Below are 10,880 nucleotides of genomic sequence, written 5' to 3'. Positions count from 1 at the left end.
CTTTTTTTTTTCTCATCTACTAACATTAATTGTTTATTCCATACCCTTATTTTATTCTTTCCATCATAACCCATTTACCAAACATGTTTCATGACATGATTTTTGCCCATAAATCCTTGTCATGGCCGGCCACTAGCTATGGGGAAATTTGACATGCAAGTCCATTGTTTTGCATGCATCCTTTAATTAGTCATCACACATTTCCCTCACACTTTCAAAGTTTATTACTAGGTCCTTTCTAGTGAAATTCACATCTATAATTCTAAATCAAAGCATAAAAATATCACACATGAGTTAACACACATTATAGGCAATAAAATAAATATTAAATTATTTTTATGCCTTGGTTTTGTGGTCCCAAACCACATTTCGACTAGGGTCGTTTTAAAGGTCATCACAACTCTCCCCACTTTAGAAATTTTCGTCCCGAAAATCTTACCGTAAATAGGTTTGGATATTGCTCTTTCATAGAGTTCTCGGGTTCCCAAGTAGCTTCTTCTATCCCGTGTTTGAGCCATAACACTTTCACTAGCGGAACCCTTTTGTTTCGCAACTCTTTCATTTCACGAGCTAGGATACTGAATCGGTTCTTCTTCATATCTCATATCGGCTTGAATTTCAACCTCGATGGACTAATTACGTGCGACGGATCAGATCTATAGCGTCGAAGCATTGAAACATGGAAGACGTTGTGAATCTTTTCAAGTTCAGGGGCAAGATCAAGCGATCATGGCCGGGCCAACTCGTTCGGAGATTTCAGCGGCCCAATGAATCTCGGCTCAACTTGCCCTTACGGTAGAATCGAGTATCTTTTCCACGGCGAAACTTTAAGAAACACTTTATCTCCCACGATACTCAATGTCCTTTCGTTTGAGATCCGCATACGATTTACGACGATCGGAGGCTATCTTGATTTTCACGGATTACTTTTACTTTCTGCTCAGCATCTTTAATCAAATCCACTCCAAAAATTTTGTTCTCACCGAGCTCGGTCCAAAACAATGGTGTACGGCATTTACGCCCGTACAAAGCCTCGTAAGGCGCCATCTTAATACTTGATTGAAAACTATTGTTGTGGCGAATTCAATCAAAGGTAGGTACCGTTCCCACGAACCACCGAACTCGAGGATGCAACATCTCAACATATCCTCAAGTATCTCGAATTATACGCTTCGGATTGACCATCGGTTTGGGGGTGAAAGGCGGTCTTGAAATGCAACTTGGTGCCCAATGCTTCTTGTAATTTCTTCCAAAATCGCGAGGTGAACCTCGGATCTCTATCCGACACAATGTCGGTACCCGTGTAATCTCACAATCGAGAAACGTACAATTCAGCTAGTTTATCCAATGAAAATCCATACGCACAGGGGATAAAGTGAGCCGACTTAGTCGGTCTATCAATAATAACCCAAATTGCATCCTTCTTACTTGTCGACAACGGCGGTCCGGACACAAAGTCCATTGTGACTCGATCCCATTTCCACTCGGGTATCGTGATCGGTGAAGTAACCACGAAGGCACTTGATGCTCCGCTTTCACTTGTTGACATATTAAACATCTTGCAACAAAGTCGGAGATGTCTCGTTTCATACCATGCCACCAAAACCGACGTTTCAACTCATTGTACATCTTCGTACTCCGGGTGGATTGCCATTCGCTACGATGAGCTTCGTTCGAATTATCGAAATAAGTTCAATTCTTTGGAACACACGACGACTTCGAACCTCAAACAATCGTCATTATCAATTTGAAACTCCGATTCCTTGTTCGAACACACTCAAATTTGCTTTTGCACGCAACTCCTCATCAACTTTCGAGCTTCACGAATTTGATGAGTCAACAATGGTTTGGTCATTAATTCGGCTACTAACACATTGTCGGGTAGGATAGACAAGTGTACATTCATCGTCAGAAAACAAGCGGTGATTTCGGCTTAAGGCATCCGCAACCACATTAGCCTTTCCCGGTGATAGTCAATGACCAGCTCATAATCCTTTAACACTCGAGCCAACGTCTTTGTCGCAGATTTAAGTCTCTTTGAGTCATCAAATATTTGAGACTTTTGTGATCCGAATACACATGGCACTTCTCACCAAATAAGTAATGTCGCCATATCTTTAAGGCGAATCGATGGCGACCAATTCGAGATCATGGGTCGGATAATTTTTCTCATGTGGCTTTAATTGTCTCGACGATAGGCCACAACTCGACCTTCTTGCATCAATACGCAACCTAACCCAAGTAGGGAGGCGTCACCATAGATGACAAACTCTTTGCAGATTCGGTCACATTACTAGTCTTGGAGCTTCCGTCAAATGAGTTTTCAATTGGTCAAAACTTTTCGACACTTTTCCGTCCATTCAAACTTGACATCTTTACAAGCGGTTTACGTCATGGGTGTGGCTATCATCGAGAATCCTTTTACAAACCGTCGGTAGTGTAACCGCAAGTCCCAAAAAGCTCGAACCTCGGTAATATTTCTTGGAGGTTTCGATTAAGTATGGCTGAAATTTTGCTTGGGTCGACTCGAATACCGATCTGATACCACGTGACCCAAGAAGCTAACCTCTCTTAACCGAACTCACACTTGCTAAACTTAGCATATAACCGCTTATCCCGTAAAATTTGCAACACTAATCTCGGTGCTCGCATGTTCGGTCTCATCTCTTGAATAGACCAAGATGTCGTCGATGAACACAACTACGAACCGATCCAAATATGATCTCAAGATCCGATTCATCAAATCCATAAATACCGCAGGGCATTAGTGAGCCCAAGCGGCATCACTAAGAACTCGTAGTGACCATATCTCGCTCAAGGCGGTTTTGGGTATGTCCGAATCTCGGATTCACAATCGATAATAGCCCGATCTCAAATCTATTTTTGAGAACACCGAGGCTCCTTCAGTTGATCGAACAAATCATCGATCGTGGTAACGGATACTTGTTCTTTATTGTCACTTTATTAAGGCGGCGATAGTCGATGCACAACCTCATGGTTCCGTCCTTCTTTTCACAAACAACACCGGTGCACCCCAAGGTGAAAAACTCAGGCGAGCAAAACCTCTATCCATCAACTCTTGCAACCGAGCTTTCAACTCCTTTAATTCCGTTGGTGCCATACGATATGGAGCTATCGAAATCGGTGTGGTCCTGGTACAAGCTCAATGCCAAACTCTATCTCCGAGCAGTGGCAAACCCGCAATTCTTCGGGAAAACGTCCGGTATTCACAAACCACCGCACGATTTGGGTTCTATTCTAACTCCTTATCATCAAGTACATACATAAGGTATGCTTCACACCCTTTTCTTACATATTTACGGGCCAACATTGATGATATTACAACCGGCAACCCTTCAAGTTCGTAGACTCAACTCGGATCATCTCGTTGTTTGCGATCTCAAATCAATAGTCTTGCTTTTGCAATTCACAACCGCGTCATGCACGGTCAACCAATCCAACCCAAGAATAACATCAAATTCATCGAACGGCAAAAGCATCAAGTCCGCCGAAAGCAGTACCTCAATTACTAGGGGCATTTCTTACACACTTTGTCGACCAGCACATAACGACCCAAAGGATTTGACACCAATTACGAACTCGATGAGACTCAATAGGCAAAGTCTTCTTTGGATGCTAAGGTTTCGCATATATAAGAATGAGTAGAACCGGGGTCAATCAAAGCAATCACATTAGTATCAAAGAGAGTGAAAGTACCAGTAATAACATCCGGCGAGGAGGCATCCTCGCGTCGGCGTATAGCATAAGTCCTAGCTGGAGCGCGAGCCTCGGATCTGGTCGCAACATCTCTAGATCCTCTCGACCACCACTAGCCTTGCCCGTATTTCCGGATGGTCTACCTCGAGCGGTGGTAGTACCGGTTTCCCACTCCGATCTACATTCTTCTCGACAACCTCGGGCAATCTTTAATGAAGTGGTCAACTGATCCACACTTGTAACAGAGCGGTCACGGAATCTCAGACTTCCAAAATGCCATTTGCCACAATCATCGCACTCAGTCCTCTCTCGTCGATCATTCCCACTCATGGCGATCAAGTGATTCGTGTGTGGTCACGGGGGTCGATCGCGATCTCGTCTAGAAAAGCCCGAAGTGTCTCTAGATCGGCCTAAGCCATCTCTAAGTTTCTTTGATGATGTTGGAAGGGCTTCCCGAATACCTCTTCTGAAACTCCCTTGCTCCCGCTTCCGCTTTCCTTTTCTCCATACTAAGCTCCTCGGCTTTGCATCGCTCGCTCGACGAGAGTCACAAACTCTCGGATTTCCAAAATGCCAACATACAGCTTTATCTCATCATTCAGTCCATCTTGAGCGTTTACATCACGACTTACGAAGAAATGCATTCTCGCGTCTGGCTAAGCCTCACGAATTTTCGTTCATAGTCGATGCGACATGGAACCTTGTTTAAGTTCGAGAAATTCCTTTCGTTTTTGGTCCATAAATCTCGATGATATACTTTTTCCAAACTTCGGTTTGAAAGAACTCCCAAGTTACTTGTTCGCGGGGCAATGTGAAGTCGAGTACTCCACCAATAGTAGGCGAAATCACGTAGCAAGGAGATGGTACACTTTAGGCATTCATCGGTGTACAAGATAGCTCATCGAGTACCTTGATCGTGTTGTCCAACCAAAATTCGCTTGCTCGGCATCATCACTATCCGTAGCTTTAAATTCAGTAGCCCCATGTTTTCGGATTCTATCAACTGGGGCTTATTCGACCTTATTTGGTCAATTACCGGAGGCATTGTAGGTGCGAAATGTGTTTGTTGGGAATGGAGGTTGTGGAACAGTAGTATTAGTTCGAATGTATTGGTTGAACCAATCATTCATCACGCTATAAAAGGCTTGTCTAGCCTCGTCATTCGGATTACTAGCAACAGGTTGAGAGTCCGCCGCGCTGTCCCTTGTCTTGGAGCAGCGCCACACTCTCCACATCATCAGCTATCGCTCGGTTGGGATCGGGATCCATTACTATAAATAAACACAAGTTCAAACGTCGAAATCACCACACTATCATATAATCACATAAAATGGCATGTATAGCTAGACCCCAAACGCATTACGGTAGTCCTAGAATCGACTAAACCGTAGCTCGATACCATAAAATTGTAACACCCGAACCCGAGACCGTCACGAGTCGAACGCGAGGTGTTAACGAACTTCAACCCACTTATTGACAATTTTCAGACAAGCTGCCAATCTGAGTACTAGTCGCTCCAAAATTCATAACTTGAGTTTTACAACTCGAAAATCAGTTCCGTAAATTTTTCCTGAAACTAGACTCATATGTCCATCTACATATTTTTTCTAGAATTTTGGTCGAGCCAATTAGTACAGTTTATTAGTTAAAGTCTCGCCTGTTGTAGGGATCGACTACACTGACCTTTGTGCGTTACGAATTGGATATCTCCCTGTACAGGGCTTCAATACTAATGCCGTTTGTTTCTATAGAAACTAGACTCAGAGAGGAATCTACACATATATGGAGTGACTCCTAATTATCTCTGGTTAATTTACAATGATTTTCCAAAGTTGGAACAGGGATCCAGAAACCGTTCTGGCCCTATTTCACAAGAACTTTAAAATCTGTTAACTTATAACTCATATGACCATTTCGTTTCTTCCATATGAAAGTAGATTCATCAAGGTACACTTACATAATTTATTTGCTATTTAATACCATTCCTACTATTTTTAGTGATTTTTCACATCCACGTCACTGCTGCTGTCAGCATCTGCCTTTAGTAGGCTTTACCTATTTCATACTTTCCATGATTCAATTGGCCCTTTTTACATACATAGCACAAAGCGTGATTATGATTAACCATTCCAATGGCTAATCGTTTCAAAATAATTCCATACCTCATAAGGGTCAACATACAAACGATTATAGTTCTATGCTAAAACGATATAAGCCATTTTCGCATGGCTATCCAAGTTTACACAAACCGGAAGGTACATGACCTTCAACAAAGGATGGTCCTATACATGCCATTTCAAAGTTCAACCAAAATTTGTACCAAAATGGGGCTTCGATAGTGTGGATGACTTGACTTCTTTGATCCCGAATCCGACAGCTAACGAAATAAACCTATAAAACAGAGAGCCAAAGCAGCGGGTAAGCATTTTAATGCTTAGTAAGTCTCAAGCAATGAAATCAGCTTTGACTAAGGTATTTTATTCACATGGCTAATTAAACCACTTTACTAATTCACATTCCCATACTCATACTTATTTCACATCACCGACCCTTATGTTCATACACAAAGAACAACTTGGCCCAAGGCCGGTAGCTCGTTTATCAACTTAGCGCATACTTACTTGTAAGAATTCAATTAGTACAAGCACATACAAACATACCTCATTGCTGGAATTTTCACAAGTGTATAAGCTGAAATTTTCACAGCAAGATTGCTCACTTCGAATCACATACCTTGATTTAACCGGATATAGCGACTTCGCACGATTGCCTTGGGTCATAATCCGGATTTGGTGACTTGCACAAAGGCCTTGGTCTTAGCCCGGATATATCAACTTCGCACGAATGCCTTGGTCTTAGCCGGATATATCAACTCATACGAATGCCTTGGTCTTAGCCCGATATATCAACTTCGCACGAATGCCTTGGGTCTTAGCCCGGATATATCAACTCGCATTTAATGCCTTGGTCTTAGCCGGATATATTTCCAATGTTCATTTACATATATATCAATATTCAAGACACGTCCATAGTTCATTTTCGTTACTAAAGCTCTAACACAAAATATCTATCAACCTTTACTATTTCGGCTCAATGGCCACACAAACAAGGAGCATAATTTTGATATAATTCAAGTAGGGTCATCACTCGAAGACTTACCTTGGATGTTGTCGGCGATTTAAACGGCTATTCAACTACTTTTCCTTCCCTTTATCGGATTTAGCTCCCTTTGCTCTTGAGCTAATTTACACAAATTTAACTTATTAAAATCTCATCATGATAGCTTATGGCGAATATGACAAGGAGTGTAAATGGTCATATGGCCATCCTTTAGCTCAAATACACAATGGTCATGCACATTTTACATCACAACAAGCAATTCAATACATTCAAACATCAACGTGAAGTTCAAAGTACTTGGCCCTTATATACATTAGGCATCAAAGTTGTATATGTACGAAATCATAAATCGAACTCAACACATTAGTTAATATTCCTCTTAGCGAAATTTCTAAGCCAAGAATAGGCATCAATATGCTTGCCTCAAACCGAATGCATGCACACTAATTACCCCTCATGTGGCGAATATACACTTAATACCACAAAAAAACAGCATACATTTTACTACTAACACATTACATATCGTAATTCATTGCACATCTCTTATTTACTTCATAATCAACACATCATCACAAGCAAATATACACTTTGAATTAGTATATATGTCATACCAATCCATCATGTGCAAACATATATTCATGTAAGTGCAAGGGCGAATTCTCAAGTGGCTTATATCCAAATATATACACATTTCCAAAGCTTAAATCTTACTTACCATGCAACATGCATGAATTATACTTATGGATATATCATGGCGAATACCACAACACCACACCATTTCAATTTGGTCATGGTGAAACAAAGAACTTAGTATCTCATTCAAAAAGAATGCTAAAAGAAAATCTAAGAATCTTCAATCCTCCATCACATGTATCACTTTCAAGCTTGTTATTTAACATGCAATGGCATTAACACCACATTCACTTTGGCCGAATTTCATTCCCATGACATAACAAGGATTTGAACCATGGGCTAACAAGAACATTAAGCTAGCAACTAAAAACATGCATGAACCTCAAACATACCTTATCTTGATGCAAGTTTAGCCAACCTCTTCCTAATCCTCTTCCAAACCAAGTATGAAGCAAAACTCCTTCCTTAACCTTAGTATTTTCGGCCAACAAGAGAGTGAAAAGAGATGAACAAAATTTTTCTTTCTTCCTTTAGGACATTCGGCCAAGCTATGGAGGAAGATGGACACTTTTTTTTTTTCTCATCTACTAACATTAATTGTTTATTCCATACCCTTATTTTATTCTTTCCATCATAACCCATTTACCAAACATGTTTCATGACATGATTTTTGCCCATAAATCCTTGTCATGGCCGGCCACTAGCTATGGGGGGGGGAAATTTGACATGCAAGTCCATTGTTTTGCATGCATCCTTTAATTAGTCATCACACATTTCCCCTCACACTTTCAAAGTTTATTACTAGGTCCTTTCTAGTGAAATTCACATCTATAATTCTAAATCAAAGCATAAAAAATATCACACATGAGTTAACACACATTATAGGCAATAAAATAAATATTAAATTATTTTTATGCCTTGGTTTTGTGGTCCCGAAACCACATTTCGACTAGGGTCGTTTTAAGGCTGTCACAGAGCACTCCTCGTTGGGTTCTACCGTAGACAACTCTTCAAACTTCCTTTTATTTGTTAAAATCTCTTTAAAAAATTTTGCATATGTAGGCATCTGCGAGATAGCTTCAACAAAAGATAAGTTAATATGAAGCTGTTTAAAAAGTTCAAAGAAATTTACCAAATTATGCATCCATGAGGTTTTTCTTTAGCTTTCCTGGATACGAGATTGGTGGTTTATTTTCCTTCAACATAGGTTTTTCACTTATTTCAAATTTCACCCCCTCTTCTTCTTTTTTATTAGCTTCTTGAGGCAACTTCTTTTCAAATTCAGTTAACACTTTCCAACTCCTTAGGGTAACTGCTTTCAAGTGCTCTTTTGGATTGGGTTCAGTGTTGCTAGGTAGAGTCCTTGGTGATCTCTCTGAAATCATCTTAGCCAGCTACCCTATTTGATTCTCGAGCCCTTGAATTGATGCTTGTTAGTTTTTAAATGCAGTTTTAGTATTCTGAAGATGGGTTTTTGCTACTGAAATAGACTATGTCATCATCTCCTCAAGGTTCGGCTTTTTCTCTTGCTAGTAAGGTTGTTGTTAGAAGCCTGGAGGGGGTGGTGGTCTTTGATTCCCTTGGCCTCCCCATGAGAAATTTGGGTGGTTCCTCCAACCTACATTGTAAATGTTACTGTAAGGATTATTTTGATGTCGAGGATTATTACCCATATAATTCATTTGCTCGTTCTCCATGTTAGGGCCGTAGGGTGGATATTCTGAATTGCTCATTCCACCTCCACTTGCATTGCACTACATTACTGGATGAACCTGTGTAGAACCAAGTAAACCATTAATTTTTCTATTCAAATGTTCTACCTGATTTCAAAGCATAACAACCAAATCGACGATAAAAACGTCGGCTGCTTTTGTCGGCTTTGTCCTCATGACTTTCCACTTATAATTATTCAGTGACATCTCTTCTATGAATGCATAAGCCTCTTCAGGTGTCTTATTATTGATAGTTCCACCAGCAGCTACGTCGATCATTTGTCTAGTTGAGGGATTCAAACTGTTGTGGAAAGTTTGAACCTGTAGCCAAAGAGGTAACCCATGGTGAGGGCACCTTCTCAATAGATCCTTGTATCTCTCCCACGCATCATAAAGTGTTTCTAAGTCCATCTGCACAAAAGAAGAGATATCATTTCTTAACTTTGCCGTTTTGACCAGCGGAAAGTATTTGAGTAAAAATTTTTCGGTGATTGGTTCCTAAGTAGTGATTGACCATCGTGGTAACGAGTTCAACCACTGTTTAGCCTTATTCCTTAATGAAAAGGGAAATAACCGAAGGCGAATGGCATCATCAGAAATGCCATTTATTTTGAAAGTATCGCAGAACTCTAAGAAGTTGGCCAAATGAGTATTTGGGTCTTCATCCTGCAAACCATCAAACTAAACAAACTGTTGAATCATTTGTATAGTGTTAGGTTTCAGTTCAAAATTATTTGCAGCAAATTGTAGGTCTAACAATACTCGATTCAGCCCCTGTTAAATTAGGCTTAGCATAGTCGTACATAGTACGAGGAGCAAGATTTTGATTCACTGGATTTATGGCAACCACAGGAGGCAGAGGATTATTTTGATTTTCAGCCATCTCCTCGATATTAGTGGTGTCATTCTCGTGCTCTTCCTCTATATACTATAAACTTCGCCTTATTTCTCTACAATTTCTACGAGCTGTGCTTTCAATTTCACTGTCAAAAAGTAGAGGTCCTAACGGGTTTCTTCTAGTCATAAACTATAAAAACTTGCTAGAAGTAGATAAAAGAAAAGTTAGTAATTAAAATATAAATAAAATTAAATTGCAATAAAAAAATGGCTAAAGTAATAAAAATTAAGTGTTCCTAATATCTTAGTCCCTGGTAACGACGCCAAAAATGTAACACCCCGAACCCGAGACCATCGCCGGTGTCGGACACGAGGGGTTAACAAGCCAAGTCCACATATTTTGCCCACCAATTTGACATTTCCAGTCAGGCTGGAAAACTGCGTCACCGTCGCTTTAAAAATCATATCTCGAGTTTAAAAACTCAGAAAATGGTTTCGTAAATTTTCCCTGAATTTAGACTCATATATCCATCCATGGATTTATTTCTAGAATTTTTGGTCGGGCCAATTGGTACAGTTTATTAGTTAAAGTCACCCATGTTACAGGGATCGACTGCTTTGACCTTCGCACGTTACAACTTGAATATCTCTCTGTACAGGGCTTTAATACTGGTACCGTTTGTTTCTAATGAAACTAGACTCAAAATGGAATCTGTACATATAAGGCATGACTCCTAATTCTTTCTGGATAATTTATAGTAAATTTTTAAAGTTGTGACAGGGGACCCAGAAACCGTTCTGGCCCTGTCTCACAATAGCTTTAATATCTCTTAACATGTAACTCCTATGACCATTTCGTTT

The 10,880-nt window shown here is 40.2% G+C and overlaps 1 non-coding gene across 1 annotated transcript; it reads left to right on the top strand.

Annotated features, from left to right (window-relative positions):
* Window positions 1-9,519: 9,519 nt before the first annotated feature.
* LOC128281867 (small nucleolar RNA R71) lies at window positions 9,520-9,626 on the top strand. The gene has a single exon (XR_008272144.1). It is a non-coding gene; the product is annotated as a small nucleolar RNA R71 (small nucleolar RNA).
* The last annotated feature ends 1,254 nt before the right edge of the window (window positions 9,627-10,880 follow it).

The sequence above is a fragment of the Gossypium arboreum genome, chromosome 1 (assembly GCF_025698485.1).
Source record: "Gossypium arboreum isolate Shixiya-1 chromosome 1, ASM2569848v2, whole genome shotgun sequence".
NCBI lineage: Eukaryota > Viridiplantae > Streptophyta > Magnoliopsida > Malvales > Malvaceae > Gossypium > Gossypium arboreum.
The sequence above is the reverse complement of the archived record's forward strand: the minus strand, read 5'-3'. Positions and strand labels throughout refer to the sequence as shown.